Below are 16,330 nucleotides of genomic sequence, written 5' to 3'. Positions count from 1 at the left end.
TGTTGAGGGGTGCTTGAGGGAATGTATAGAGTCCAAATTATTGACCACACCCCAAGCAAGATGCACCTGTTTTCTAGGGACCTTATGGTTGCTTTCCTCTTGTTCTCCCAGCCTGTCATCTGGCCGAGGGACCTGCCACACTGTTACTCAGGCAATCGTGTTTGGGCAGAGTTGCCCTACCCCCACAGCTCAGTGGGAACCAGTTTTTTGGGGCTTTTGTTCTGTGGCGGCTTTCCCTGGCAGCCCTCCATGTATCTTCCAAAAGAGCAGAAAAGTCCGTTTCCAACTCTCTGCCTCAGAGCAGAGAGATTGCAGTCTGTTCTTCAGTGAGCTCTCCAGGCCACACTGTCTCCGTTTCTGTCTGTGCTGCTATAAACTGCAGAGTCCTGGGTTGTGCGCCCCTCCACAGCCCTCCCAGTCCTGCCTCCAGGTCAGGGCACATCTCTGCGCTTTGTGTGTCTAAAACTGCCAGCTGCTCCCAGGTCGCACAGGTTTCCATCTGCTGCTCTGGGTTTCTGTCCCAAGGGCTGCCCTAAAGTCCTTTCCCAGCCACTACCAGTCTGCAAGTCTGTGCCCCATCCCCAGCGTGTGAGGGTGTCGCTCACTGGCAGTGTAGGATCCCCATGGCCAGGCTTCTTTCTGCTGCTGTTTATCCTCTGATATCTGCCCACAGAATCATGGCTCCCCGCTTTGTACCTCGAAACCAATGCCTGCAATATTCTGTTTGTAGAGATCCAGATCTATCTTCTTACATCTCAGGCTGATTTCATGGGTGCTCAGAGTCGTCTGGTAGATATCCAGCTCAATTCCAGGGACCAGTTGGAATAGGGTCCCCTACTCCTCTGTCATTTTTTCCCCTCTTGCCAAAACTCTTTTAAGTGAACTTATTCCTAGATTTGGATTGCCACTAACAATTCAGAGGAACAATGAAACAGCATTTGCGGCAAAAGTTGCACAAGCAGTGGCAAATACCTTGCACTACAATGGAAATTGCACAATTCCTGGAGATTCCAACCACCTGGAAAAACAGACAAAGATATGCCAAGAAACCAACTTAACTTGGGAAAAAGCCTTGCTGGCTGCCCTGCTCTGAGTAAGAGTGGCCTCTAGAAGTAGGCTTGGTTTAAACTCCTATGAAATGTTATATGGAAGACCCTTTCTACACTTTTCTCATGACTTAGGAGTTCCTGGTGGGACTCATATTAGGGAATTGAATACTCTCAGGTACGCTTAATACATAAATTTGCTTCCAACAGGTTCATGTAGCCCACAGATGTACCCATACACTGCCTGAATTCTGGAGACTTGGTGTTATTAAGACCTGGAAGAGCAAGCACTTGGAGGACCAACTCCAACCTCATTGGACAGGACCTTATGAGGTGCTATCAACCACCCATTCTTCAGTCAAACTAAAGGGAATTAAACTGCGGATTCATCACAGTTGAATTATAAAATTCCATAGGTTCTCTACACCCTATCAGCAAGGAGAACATGAAAAAGAACCTGCTTGGACCAGCAAGCTTCTGATGGACCTGAAACTACTATTTAGGAGAGCTGATCTAAATAAACCAATTGATAAGTACAACAAAATACTTGTTTACAACAATCTCCCCTCAGACTTCAGATGAAATGTGGTACAAGAACTAGTAAGAAAAGTATAAAAATCTTGCAAACTGGTACAGCCACTCAGGAAAACAGTATGGAGGTTCCTCAAAGAGTTAAAAAATACAACTAACCTATGACCCAGCAATTGCACTACTAGTATTTATCCAAAAGATACAAACATAGTGATTCTAAGGGGCATGTGCACCCCAATGTTTATAGCCACAAGTCCACAATAGCTAAAATATGGAAAGAGTCCAGATGTCCATTGACAGATGAATGGATAAAGAATATGTATACATACAATAGAATATTACTCAGCCATCAAAAGATGAAATCTTACCATTTGCAACGATGTGAATAGAAAATAGAGTATTAAAAAATAATTAAAAATTAAAAAAAGAAAATAGTATTATGCTAAGCACAATAAGTCAGAGAAAGACAAATACCATATGATTTCACTCATATATGGAATCTAAGAAATAAAACAGATGAACATAGGCGAAGGGAAGGAAAAATAAGGTAAAAATAGACAGGGAAGCAAAACATGAGACTCTTAACTTTAGGAAACAAACTGAGGATTGTTGGAGGGGAGGTGGATGGGGGGATGGGGTCATTGGGTGTTGGGCATTAAGGAGGGCATGATGTAATGAGTACTGGGTGTTATATGCAACTGATAAATCACTAAATTCTACCCCCGGAACTAATAATACACTATATGTTAACCAACTTGAATTTAAATTAAAAAAATTTAAAAAATAATCTTGGTAATGCAGAATGTTGTGTTTCAACCTGGAACTAAAGAATATGAGTACAGAAAGTCACCATTACTTTAACCCCAATCTTTGCCCCATTTCAACAGGAAGTAACTGGGGTAATCATTGTCCAAATTCCCTCAAGAATAAGAAATGATCGTAAGATACTAGGGGTTGAGCCTTGTAACCAAAATTTTAATAGGACTAATAAGCACCACTCCAGACTAATAAGCACAGCTGCAACTTTTTACCCAGACCTTTATCATTTGCCTTTAAGTTTCCCTAACTCTCCTCCTTTGGGGAGATGGATTTAAGGCTTACCTTCCTGTCTCCTTGTTAGGCTGCCTTTCGAATAAACCTTTTCTTTGCTGCATACTCAATGTCTCAGTGATTGTCTTTGTTGTGCATCAGGCTGAAGAACTTCAGTTATAAGTTGAATTCTGTTTTCTAACAGTTCTTTATGTCTTTTGACAAATTGGTCAGTTCTATCTACATGATCTGTATTGTTGACATTCAGTCTTCCTAACATTTCTTTTTATTTGTATTCTATAAGATTGGTAGGGATGTCCACTTGTAAAGCTTATTTTAATAACTTGTGTCATCTCTTTTTCTTAGCAAGACTAGATGTTTGTCAATTTTGTTGACCTTTTCAAAGAATCAACTTTAATTTTGTTGATTTTTTCTATATTGCTTTCTGTTACATATTTCATTTCTTTCCACCCCACTGTTATTTCCTTCCTTCAACTTACTTTATGATTAGTTTGCTCATCTATATTTCTAATTACCTAAGGTGGAAGGTTGGATTATTAACTTGAGACCTTTATATTTTAATATAAGTTCTCACAGCTATACATTTACCTACAGTATTTTAGATACATTTCATAAGTTTTCATATGATGTTTACAAACTATAAATATTCTAATAAATTACATTTTAGCTGCATCACAGTAATTTTGGTGCATTGAATTTTAATTTTAATTCATTTAAAATATTTTCTAATTTCCCTTGTGCTTTATTCTTTGACTCATTCCTTATTTATGTGGGTCATTTAATTTTCACATATTTGTGAATATCCAAAATTTCTTTTACTTACTGATTTCTAATTTCATGCCAGTGTGATCAAGTAACATACTTTATATAATAAAATCATTTTAAATCTATTCAGGCTTGCTTTTTGGCTTACTATATGGTCCCTCTTGGAGATTGTTCCACATGCACTTGAAAAGATTGTGTATATTTTTTGTTGTTGCATGGAGTTTTCTGTAAATGCTTGTTAGGTCTAGTTGGTATAGTGTGTTGTCAAGTTTTTTAATTCCCTGTTTATCATCTGCCTAATCCATTATTAAAAGTGGAGTGGTATAGTATACCTCTATTATTGTTGAACTGTCTGTTTCTTCAATTCTGTTTTAGCTTCATGTATTTTGGAACTATGTTTTTAAGTGCCTATGTTTATATTTTTTTTAATTCAATTTATTTAACATACAGTGTATTATTAGTTCCAGGGACGGAATTTAGTGATTCATCAGTTGCAATATAACACCCAAAGCTCATTATATCAAGTGCCCTCCTTAAAGCCTGTCATCCAATCACCGCTTCCCCCATCCACCTCCCCTCCAGCAACCCTCAGTTTGTTTCCTAGTGTTAAAAGTCTCTTGAATTTTGCATCCATCTCTGCTTTCATCTTATTTTTCCTCCCTTCTCCTATGTTCATCTCTTTTGTTTCTTAATTCCACATGAGTGAAATATGGTATTGTCTTTCTCTGACTGACTTATTTTGCTGAGCATAATGTCCTCTAGTTGCATTCACACCATTGCAAATGGCAAGATTTCACTCTTTGATGGCTTGAGTAATATTCCATCGTATATATATATGCCACCTCTTTTTTATCCATTCATCTGTCGATGGACATCTGAGCTCTTTCCATAATTTAGCTATTGTGGACATTACTGCTATAAACATTGGGGTGCAAATGCCCCTTTGAGTCATTATTTTGTATCCTTTGGAAAAATGCCTACTAGTGTAATTGCTAGACCATAAGGTTCTATTTTTAACTCTTTGAGGCACCTCCATACTGTTTTCCAGAATGTCTGCACCAGTTTGCATTCCCACCAACAGTGTAAGAGGGTTCTCCTTTATCCACATCCTCACCAACATCTGTTGTTTCCTGAGTTGTTCATTTTACCCATTCTGACCAGTGTGAGGTGATACCTCACTGTGGTTTTGATTTGTATTTCCCTGATACCAGGTGATTCTGAGCATATTTTCATGTGTTTGTTAACCATTTTTACGTCTTCTTTGGAGAAATGTCTGTTCATTTCTTCTGCCTATTTCTTGGCTGGATTTTTCTGGCTTTTGGATGTTGAGTCTCACAAGTTCTTCATAGATTTTGGATACTACCCCTTTCTTTGATGTCATTTGCAAATATCTTCTCCCATTCCCTAGGTTGTCTTTTAGTTTTGTTGTTTCCTTTGCAGTGAAAAAGCTATTTATCCTGATAAGGACCCAGTCAGTAGTTCATTTTTGCTTTTCTTTCCCTTGCCTCTGGAAATGTGTCTAGGGAGTTGCTGCTGCAAGGTCAGAGAGGTTGCTGCCTGTGTACTCCTCTAGGATTTTGATGGATTCCTGTGTCACATTTAGGTCCTTCATCCATTTTGAAATTTTTGTGTGCATGGTGTAAGAAAGTGAGTGGTCCAGTTTAATTCTTCTGCCTGTGGCTGTCCAATTTTCCCAGCATCATTTTTTGAAGTGACTTTTTTCCTTTGGATATTTTTTCCTGATTTGTTGAGGATTAGTTGACCATAGAGTTGAGGGTCCATTTCTGGGTTCTCTATTCTGTTCCATTGATCCATGTGTCTGTTTTTGTGCCAGTACCATACTGTCTTGAAGATTACAGTTTTTTAATACAGCTTGAAGTCTGGAACTATGAGGCCTTTAGCTTTGGTTTTCTTTTTCAACATTGCATTGGTTATTCGGGGTCTTTTCTGGATCCATACAAATTTTAGAATTATTTGGTCCAGCTCTGCGAAAAGTACTGGTGGTATTTTGAAAGAGATTGCATCAAATGTGCAGATTGCTTTGGGTAGCGTAGATATTTTAACACTATTTGTTCTTCCAATCCATGAGCATGGAACGTTTTTCCATTTCTTTGTGTCTTCCTCAATTTCTTTCATAAGTGTTCTGTAGTTTCTAGAATATAGATCCTTTACCTCTGTTAGGTTTATTCCTAGGTATCTTATGGTTTTTGGTGCAATTGTAAACGGGACCAATTCCTTAATTTCTTTCTTCAGTCACATTATTAGTGTATAGAAATGCAACTGATTTCTGTGCATTGATTTTATATCCTGTCACATTGCTGAATTGCTGTATGAATTCTAGCAACTTTGGGGTGGATCTTTGGGGTTTTCTACATAGAGTATTATGTTGTCTGCAAAGAGTGAAAGTTTGACTTCTTCTTTGATAATTTGCATGCCTTTTATTGTTGTTGTTGTTGTTGTTGTCTGATTGCTGAGGCTAGGACTTCCAGTACTATGTTGAACAACAGTGGTGAGAATGGACATGTTTCTCGTATTCTTGTCTTTAGGAGAAAAGCTCTCAGTTTTTCCCCATTGAGGATGATATTTGCTTTGGGTCTTTTGTATATGGCTTTATGATGTTAAGGTATGTTCCCACTATCCCTGTATGATGAAGGGTTTTTATCAAGAAAGGATGTTGTATTTTGTCAAATGCATTTTCCTCATCTATTGAGAGGTTCATATGGTTCACATCCTTTCTTTTAATAATGTGATATATTACATTGATTGATTTGCAGATGTTGACGAAAACCTGTAGCACAGGAATAAATCCCACTCAGTCATGGTGACTAATCCTCTTAATGTACTGTTGGATCCTATTAGCTAGTATCTTGGTATTTTGGCATGCATGTTCATCAGGGATATTGTTCTGTAATTCTCCTTTTTGGTTGGGTCTTTGTCTGGTTTTGGGATCAAGTAATGCTGGCCTCATACAATGACTTTGGAAGTTTTCCTTCCATTTCCATTTTTTTGGAAAAGTTTCAGATGAATAGTGTTAATTCTTCTTAAATGTGTGGTAGAATTCCACTTGGAACGCATCCAGCCCTGGACTCTTGTTTGTTGGGAGATTTTTTATTACTGATTCAATTTCCTTCCTGGTAATGGGTCTGTTCAAGTTTTCTATTTCTTCCTGGATCAGTTTTGGTAGTTTATATGATTCTAGGAATTTATACATTTCTTCTAGGTTGCATAATTTGTTGGCATATAATTGCTCATAACATTATCTTATAATTGTTTATATTTCATCAGTGTTGATTGTAGTCTCTCTCTTTCATTCATGATTTATTTATTTGGGTCATTTCTATTTTCTTCTTGATAAGTCTCTCTAGGGGTTTATCGATCTTATTAATTCTTTCAAAGAACCAACTCCTAGTTTCATTGATCTGTTCCACTGTTTTTTTTTATTTCTATATCATTGACTTCTTCTCCAATCTTTATTATTTCTCTTCTCTTCTTGGATTTAGGCTTTACTTGCAATTCTTTTACCAGCTCCTTTTGGTATAAGTTTGGTATAAGTTTAGGTTGTGTATTTGAGACTTTGCTTATTTCTTGAGGAAGGTCTGTTTGCTATATAGTTCCCTCTTAGGCCTGCCTTTGCTGCATCTGAAAAGTTTTGAACTGTCGTGTTTTCATTTTCATTTGCTTCCATGTATTTCTTCAAATGCTTTTTTAATTTCCTGGTTGACCCATTCATTCTTAAATAGGATGTTATTTAACCATGTATTTTTATTCCTTCCAAATTTTTTCTTCAGGTTGACTTCAAGTTTTATAGCATTGTGGTCTGAAAATATGCATGATATGATCTCATTCTTTTTGTACTGGTTGAGACCTGATTTGTGACCCAGTATGTGATCTATTCTAGAGAATGTGCCATATGCACTTGAAAAGAGTGTATATTCTGCTGTTTTAGGATGAAATGCTCTGACTATATCTGTGAAGTCCATCTGGTCCAGTGTGTCATTCAAAGCCCTTTTATCCTTGTTGATCTCCTGCTTAGATGATCCGTCCCTTGCTGTGAGTGGGGTCTTGAAGTTCCCTACTATTATTGTATGATTATCAGTGTGTTCCATTAACTCATTATTAATTGGTTTATATATTTGGGTGCTCCCAAGTTGGGGGAATAAAGATTTACAATCGTTAGACCTTTGTGTTGGATAGATCATTTTATTATGACAGAATGTCCTTCTTCATCTCTTATTACAGTCTTTCATTTAAAATCTAGTTTGTCTCCTAGAGGACAACACAGGCAGCAACCTCTTCAACCTCAGCTGCAGCAACTTCTTCCTAGAATCATCACCAAAGGCAAGGGAAGCAAGGGCAAAAATGGACTATTGGGACTTGATCAAGATAAAAAGCTTTTGCACAGCAAAGGAAACAGTCAACAAAATCAAAAGGCAACCGAGAGAATGGGAGAAGATATTTGCAAATGACATATCAGATAAAGGGCTAGTATCCAAAATCTATAAAGAACTTATCAAACTCAACACCCAAAGAAAAAATAATCCAAGCAAGAAATGGGCAGAAGACATGAACAGACATTTCTGCAAAGAAGACATCCAAATGGTCAACAGACACATGAAAAAGTGTTCAACATCACCTGGCATCAGAGAAATCCAAATCAAAACCTCAATGAGATACCACCTCACACCAGTTAGAATAGCTAAAATTAACAAGTCAGGAAATGACAGATGTTGACGAGGATGCAGAGAAAGGGGAACCCTCCTACACTGTTGGTGGGAATGCAAGCTGGTGCAGCCACTCTGGAAAACAGTATGGAGATTCTTCAAAAAGTTGAAAATAGAGCTACCCTACAACCCAGCAATTGCACTACTGGGTATTTACCCCAAAGATATAAATGTAGTGATCCGAAGGGGTACATGCACCCCAATGTTTATAGCAATAATGTCCACAATAGTCCAACTGTGGAAAGAGCCAAGATGTCCATCAACAGATGAATGGATAAAGAAGATGTGGTATATATACAATGGAACATTATGCATCCATAAAAAAATGAAATCTTGCCATTTGCAATGACGTGGATGGAACCAGAGGGTATTATGCTAAGCAAAATAAGTTAATCCGAGAAAGGCAAGTATCATATGATCTCACTGATATGAGGAATTCTTAATCTCAGGAAACAAACTGAGAGTTGCTGGAGTGGTGGGGGGTGGGAGGGATGGGGTGGCTGGGTGATAGACATTGGGGAGGGTATGTGCTATGGTAAGCACTGTGAATTGTGTAAGACTGATGAATCACAGACCTGTACCTCTGAAATAAATAATACATTATATGTTAAAAAAAAAAAGAAGAAGAAGAAGAAGAAGATAGTAAGGAGCGAAAAATGAAGGGGGGGAAATCGGTGGGGGAGATGAGCCATGAGAGACTATGGACTTGGAGAAACAAACTGAGGGTTTTAGAGGGGAGTGGGGTGGGGGGATGGATTAACCCGGTGATGGGTATTAAGTAGGGCACATATTGAATGGAGCACTGGGTGCTGTATGCAAACAATGAATCATGGAACACTACATCAAAAACTAATGATGTAATGTATGGTGACTAACATAATAAAATAAAATTTTAAAATAAATAAAAATTACAAATAAAATCATGTTTCTTGTTGACAGCATATTGGAGGTCATGTTTCTTTTATTCTGCAATTTTCTGCCTTTTAAATGTTTAATGCATTTAATGTAATTATTGATAAGGTAAGATTTACATCTGCCATTTTGTTTTTTATATGGCATGTCTTTTTTTTTGTTTAATTAAAGACAATCTACATTTCTAAGTTTGTGTTAAATAGATATTATTTCCTAGTGTACTATTTTTAATTCCTTGTTCTCTTTACTATATTACTGTTTTGTTTGTTTTTTTACTCTACTTTAAAATTTTCTGGATGTGAGGGCAATCTGGCTGTGACATCTGTCACCCCAGTGATCGCCAGGGTTGATTCAACTGATCTGGTTGGCTAGGCAGGTGGCCCTCTCCTCCCTCATTTGCTTCATGTGGATCCCTCCCAAAGATGCACACTCAGTCAAAGAGAACGACCTTCCCCAATAGAGAAGGACTATTTTTTGGTCAAGGTTATATAAGTAGATGCACTCCCCTGCTAGAACCCCAAACAAGCTCTCAAGGTCCATTTATAGGAGAACATAGGGTAGTCAAGCTTCCAAGACACCAGACACATCCAAATGAGGTGCTGCATATAGCAGTCTGCCTTTCTTTCTTTTCTTTTTTTTCTTATTTGTTGCCCTGGTGATATTTAAAATCAACATCTTAATGTAGAGCAATCTTTTTCCAACTAATGCCAATTTAATTTTAATTATATACAAAAACAATTGCCCCTATCTCTCATCACAGCTGCCTGTGCCATTTTGCTAATATTATTCTGCCTGTGCCATTTTGCTAATATTATTATATAAATCTTAAACCTTTTATGCTATCAACATAGATATATATATTTTTTGCTTTATGCATTTTTCTTTTTAATCAAATAATAGGAAAAAAGAATTATAAAACTACATTATAAAATTTTTTAATATTTGCAAAGTAGTTACCTTTACCAGAATTCTTTATTTCTTCATCTGGATTTGAGTTACTGTCTAGTGTACTCTTATTTCAACCTGAAGGACTCCCCCTAGTATTTCTTGTAGGGAAGTTCTGCTGCTGATAAAATGTCTCATTATTTATTTTGGAACCTATGAATTTCCTCTTTACTTTGAAGAATAAATTCACTGGATATTGAATTCTTGTCTAATAGTATCTTCATTTCAGCACTTTGAACATATCATCCCACTGCCTTTTAGCCTCCAAATTTTGTTTGTTTGTGTTTGTTTTGTACTTTTTTAAAATTTTGATTCCAGATCAGTTTTTTTTTTTTTTTAAATTCCAGGTCAGTTAACATACAGTCTTATATTACTTTCAGGTGTTTAAGATACTGATTCAACAATTCCATATATTACTCAGTACTCATCAAGATAAGTGTACTTTTAAACTTCTTCACTTATTTCACCCATGTCCCTACTTACCTACCCTCTGGTAACCATCAGTTTGTTCCCTACAGTTAAGAGTCTGTTTCTTGGTTTGTCTTTTTTTTCCTTCATTCGTTTGTTTTGTTTCTTAAATTCCACATGTGAGTGAACTCATATGTTATTTATCTTGCTCTGATTGGCTTACTTCACTTAGCATTATACTCTCTAGATCCATCCATGTTGTTGCAAATGGTAAGATTTCTTTCCTTTTTATGAGTGAATTTTATATTTATTTATTTATTTATTTATTTATTTATTTATTTATATCACATAGATCACATCTTTATCCATTTACCCATTGATGGACACTTAGGATGCTTCCATAATTTGGCTATTGTAAATAATGCTGCAATAAACATAGGGGCACATATATCCCTTCAAATTAGTGTTTTTGTATTCTTAGGGTAAATACCCAGTAATGCAATTACTGGGTCATAAAGTAGTTCTATTTTTTACTTTTTGAGGAATGACCCTGTTTTCCAGAGTGACTACACCAGTTTTCATTCCCACCAACAGTGCAGGAGAGATCCTATTTCTCCACATCCTCTCCAACACTTGTTGTTTCTTGAGGTTTTGATTTTAGCCATTCTGACAGGTATGAGGTGATATCTCATTGTGGTTTTGATTTGCATTTCCCTGATAATGAGAGATGTTGAGCATCTTTTCATGTGTCTGTTGGCCATCTGTATGTCTTCTTTGGAAAAATGTCTGTTCATGATTTCTGCCCATTCTTAATTGGATTATTTTTGTGTTTTTTATTGTTCTTGAGTTTCATAAGTTGTTTATGTATTTTGGATATAACAGCAAAGTGCACACAACACACATAGGAGATACCACTGAAGCACCAGTTTCTGGTGAACATGGGACACTGCACTGCAGGGCACTATAGGACTTCTTCTTCATAAGACCATCACTTTCAAAAGCAGAGACATAGCTGACTTTTCTAACAGAGAGAAACAGACACAGAGAGTTAGGAAAAATGAGGAGACAGAGGAATATATCCCAAATGAAAGAATAGGACAAAATCACAGAAAGAGATTTAAGCAAAGTCAATATAAGTAATATGCCTGATACAGAATTTAAAGTAATGATCATAAAGATACTCACTGGACTTGAGTAAAGAGTGGAGGATATCAGTGAGACCCTTAACAAAAAGATTAAAAAATAACCAATCAGAGATGAAGAACACAATAAATGAAATTAAAAATAGATGGAATTCCACTAGATGGAATAAATACCAGGCTAGAAGAAGCAGAATAATGAAATAGTGACATGGGGTACAGAGTAATAGAAAGTAATCAAGCTGAGCAGGTGAGAGAAAAAATTATGCAAAATTAGGATAGTCTTAGGGAACTCAGAGACTCCATCAAGTGTAGTAACATTTGCATTACAGTGATCTCTTGTCTCCATACTTTTGATGAAATAGCTCTTAATCTTTTGAGGATACTCTGTACAAAATGAGTAATTTCTCCCTATTTTGAAGATTTTTCTTTGGCTTTGGCTTTTGATAATTTGATTGTGATGTATCAATCTCCAGTTTATTCTACCTGGAATTTGTTGATGTTTGTTTTAAAAGATTTATTCATTTATTTTAGAGAGAAAAAGAGAGAGAGCACAAGTGGGAGGCACAGAGGGAAAAAGAGAGATAATCTCAAGCAGACTCTGTGCTGATCATGGAGCTTGACACACTAGTCTATTTCATAACCCTGAGATCACAACTTGAGCTGAAACCAAGAGTCAGGCACTTAACTGACTGTGCCACCCATGCACCCCAATTTGTTGACTTTTTTGAATGACTAGATTGTCATAAAATGTGGGAAGTTTTTTTGCCAATATTTATTCAAATATCCTTTCTGCATTTTCTTTCCTCTCCTTCTTTTATTACCATTAATCATATTTGGTACACCTTTATAAGCAGAGAATTATCTCCAGTTGGTGGCACTAGGGGAAGTCAGATTTGAAGCATGAGAAGAACTTGATGAACTATCACTGACTTGAGGATGGAAGAGGCCATCTAATGAGGAACATGGGCAATTTCTAAAAGGTGAGAAAAGTCCCCACATGACAACCATAAAAAAATTGGTTATTTTCACCCTCTAACTACAAGAAACTGAACTTTCCTAATAACAGGCATGAACTTAGAAGATTTCAAGTGGAGACAAAGATGGCAGTAGAGTAGGAGAACCCTAGGTTTGCCTCATCCAACAAACACAACTATATAACTATCAAATCATCCTAAATACCCCAGAAATTGAACCGAAGAATGACAGAACAAAGTCCACAACTAAAGGGAGAGAAGAGGCCCTCCAAGAAGGAAGAAAGGCAGAGATGTGGTTCAGAGAAGAAACAGACTGTGTGTCCTGCAGAGGGGAGAGAGGTGTGGTCATGGATAAAGATGAGAGAGAGAGAGAGCACACAGGGGAGTGAACAAGGAGAGCATTTTCCCAAAGCCATTGGTTTGGAAGACAAAAGGGGATGAATTTTGTGAGTTCTTGCAAGCAGGGGGACTTAAAATCTGGATTTTAAAGATCATCAGGCTTGAATGGAATGGAGCCATGAGGGCACTGCACTGCTCCTGGAGAGAAGGCAGGCAAACAACCTGGGGGAAGATAGTTTGAAAATAGTGATCTGAAGAGCACCTGGGGCATACAGTAGGGACAATATTCACTCTACTCAGTGCATTCCTGAGAGGCAGCTTGCACAGAGACACCACTCTGGGAACAAAGGAGCTGGCCAGAGCCAATTCCCTCCCATCACCATAAACACAGCCATCTGTGGGAAAAGCTCAGCACTGACCCTGGCTTCCTAACTTGCATACACCGAGCCCCACTTTCCAGCACTCTCATGGAACTGCCCTTCTCAGTAATACCTGCCTCAGTCCCAGCACATTAGTTCCTTCCCCCAAAAGACCAGCACAAATCCCTGCCCACACCACGTCTCCCAACCAGAGTTCTACAGGGCCTCAGTTCCAGTGGAGGTGGTGACAGGTCTCATTTCACAAGTAGACCAGAGCATACCTACTTAAAACTAACATGTTCAGGGCAGGGACCAAACATTGCCCACAGCTGGTAAGGAGAGCCTGTGCACATGACCGACCTGAAGGATACAGCAGCCAAAACACAACAGCAGAGCACACACAGCACACATTAGAAACACTTCCTGAAGTGCGAGGCCCTGGGCACTACATGACCTCCTCTTCATAAGGCTATTACTGTCAGGACCAGGAGACATAACTGGCCTTTCTAACACAGAGAAGAAGGCAGAGATTTAGACAAAATGCCAAGATGGAAGAATTTATCCCAAGTGAAAGAATAAGATAAGGACATGGCCAGAGATCTAAGCAAAACAGATATAAATAATGTGCCTGATGGAGAATTTAAAGCAACAATCAGAAGGATACTCACTGGATTTCAGAAAATAATGGAAGACATCAGTGAGACCCTTACCAGAAATAAAAGAGTTAAAAAAGAATCAATCAGAGATGAAGTGTGCAAAAAATGGAATTAGAAATGCATTTGATGCAATGAACAGCAGGCTGGAAGAAGCAGAGGAAAGAATTAGTGACCTAGAAGACAAAGTAATGGAAAGTAATGAAGCTGAACAAAAGAGAGAAAGAATTATGTAACACAAGAATCTACATAGGGAACTCAGTGACTCCAGCAAACATAATAATATTAAGATTATAGGAGTCCCAGAAGAAACACAGAGAGATAGGGTGGCAGAACATTTATTTGAAGTTATAATAGCTGAAAACTTTCCTAATCTGGGGAAGGAAACAGACATCCAGATCCAGGAGGCAGAGAGAACTCCCATCAAAATCAACAAAAGCATGCCAATACCAAGACCTTTTGTAATTAAATTTGCAAAATAAAGTGATTAAAAAACCTCAAAAGCAGCAAGCCAAAAAAAAGTTCTTAATTTACAAGGGAAAACTTATAATATGGCTAGCTGAAAATTTATCCACAGAAACTTGGCAATCCAGAAGATAGTGGCATGATATATTCAAAGCGCTGAATGGGAAAAATCTGTAGCCAAAAATACTCTATACAGCAAGGCTATCATTCAGAATAGAAGGAGAGATGAATAGTTTCCCAGAAAAGCAAACACTAAAGGGGTTCATGACCACTAAACCAGCCCTGCAAGAAATATTAAAGGATACACTGTGAGTGCAAAGAAGAGACCAAAAGTGACAAAAATAAGAAAGGGTCAGAGAAAATCTCCAGAAAAAAATGACAAAACAAGTAATAAAATGAAAATAAATACATATATATCAACAATTATTTTGAATGTAAATGGAATAAATGCTCCAATCAAAAGATATAGGGTGGGGGTGCCTGGGTGACTCAGTCAGTTAAACATCTGAATCTTGGTTTCGGCTCAGGTCATGATCTCAGGGTTGTAAGATAGAGCCCTGCATCAGGGTCCATGATCAGTGGGGAGTTTGCTTGAGATTCTTTCCCTCTCCCTCCCCATCTCTCTCTCTCCCTCTGCCCCTCCCCCTGCTCACTCTCTCACTCTCTCTCTCTCTCAGATAAATAAATAAAATCTTTAAAAAAAAGACAAAAGGTGTCAAAATGGATTTAAAAACAAGACCCATCTATATGCTATCTATAAGAGACTCATTTTAACCTAAAGACATCTGCAGATTGAAAGTAAGAAGATAGAAATTTACCATGCAATTGGGTGTCAAAACAAAGCTGAAGTAGCAATACTTATATCAGACAAACTAGACTTCAAAACAAACACTGTAACAAGAGATGATGAAGGACAATATATAATAAAAAAAGGGGGGGACAATCCAACAAGAAGATCTAACAATTGTAATTATTTTTGCACCCAACATGGAAACACCCACATATATAAAACAATAACAAACATAAAGGAACTAACTAATAATAATATAATAGTAGTAGATATTAACACCCCACTTACATCAATAGACAGATCATCTAAACAGAAAATCAACAAGGAAACAATGGATTTGACTAACACAGTGGGGCAGAAGGACTTAACAGATGGATTCAGAACATCCCATTCTAAAACAGCAGAATACACATTCTTTTCAAGTGTGCATGGAATATTCTCCAGATTAGATACATATTAGGTCATAAAATAGGCCTCAACAAATACAAAAAGACTGAAGTCATACCACGCTCCTTTTCTAACCACAACACTATGAAACTAGAAGTGAAACACCAGAAAAAAGCCTGGAATGACCACAAATACATGGAGGTTAAACAGCATTCTACTAAACAATGAATGGGTCAACCAGGAACTCAAAGAAGAATTTTTAAAAATACATGAAAACACAATGGTCCAAAACCTTTGGGATGCAGCAAAAGTGGTCCTAAGATGGAAGTATATAGCAATATAGGCCTACCTCAAGAAGCAAGAAATATCTCAACTAAACCAACCTTACACCTAAAGGAGCTAGAAAAAGAACAAATGAAGCCTAAAGCCAGCAGAAGGAAGGAAATAATAAAAATTAGAGCAGAAATATATGATATAGACAGTAGAAAACAATAGAACAAATCAATGGAACCAGGAGGTGGTTCTTTGAAAAAATTAATAAAATTGGTAAATCCCCATCTAGACTTATAAAAAAGAAATGAGAAAGGACACAAATAAATAAAATCACAAATGAGAGAGGAGAAATAACCAATGCCACAGAAATACTAATAAGAGATTATGAAAAACTATATGCCACGAAAGCGGACACCCTGGAAGAAATGGATAAATTCCTAGAAACGTATAAACTGCCAAAAGTAAAACAGGAAGGAAAAGAAAACTTGAACAGACCAAAAAACAAAAAACAAAACAAAAAACCACACACACACACACACACACACACACACACACACACACACACACACA

Source organism: Callorhinus ursinus, unplaced genomic scaffold (assembly GCF_003265705.2).
Source record: "Callorhinus ursinus isolate GAN/ISIS: 27379988/994484 unplaced genomic scaffold, GSC_fseal_2.0 scaffold104, whole genome shotgun sequence".
NCBI classification, from domain to species: domain Eukaryota; kingdom Metazoa; phylum Chordata; class Mammalia; order Carnivora; family Otariidae; genus Callorhinus; species Callorhinus ursinus.
Note: the sequence above shows the minus strand (reverse complement) of the source record.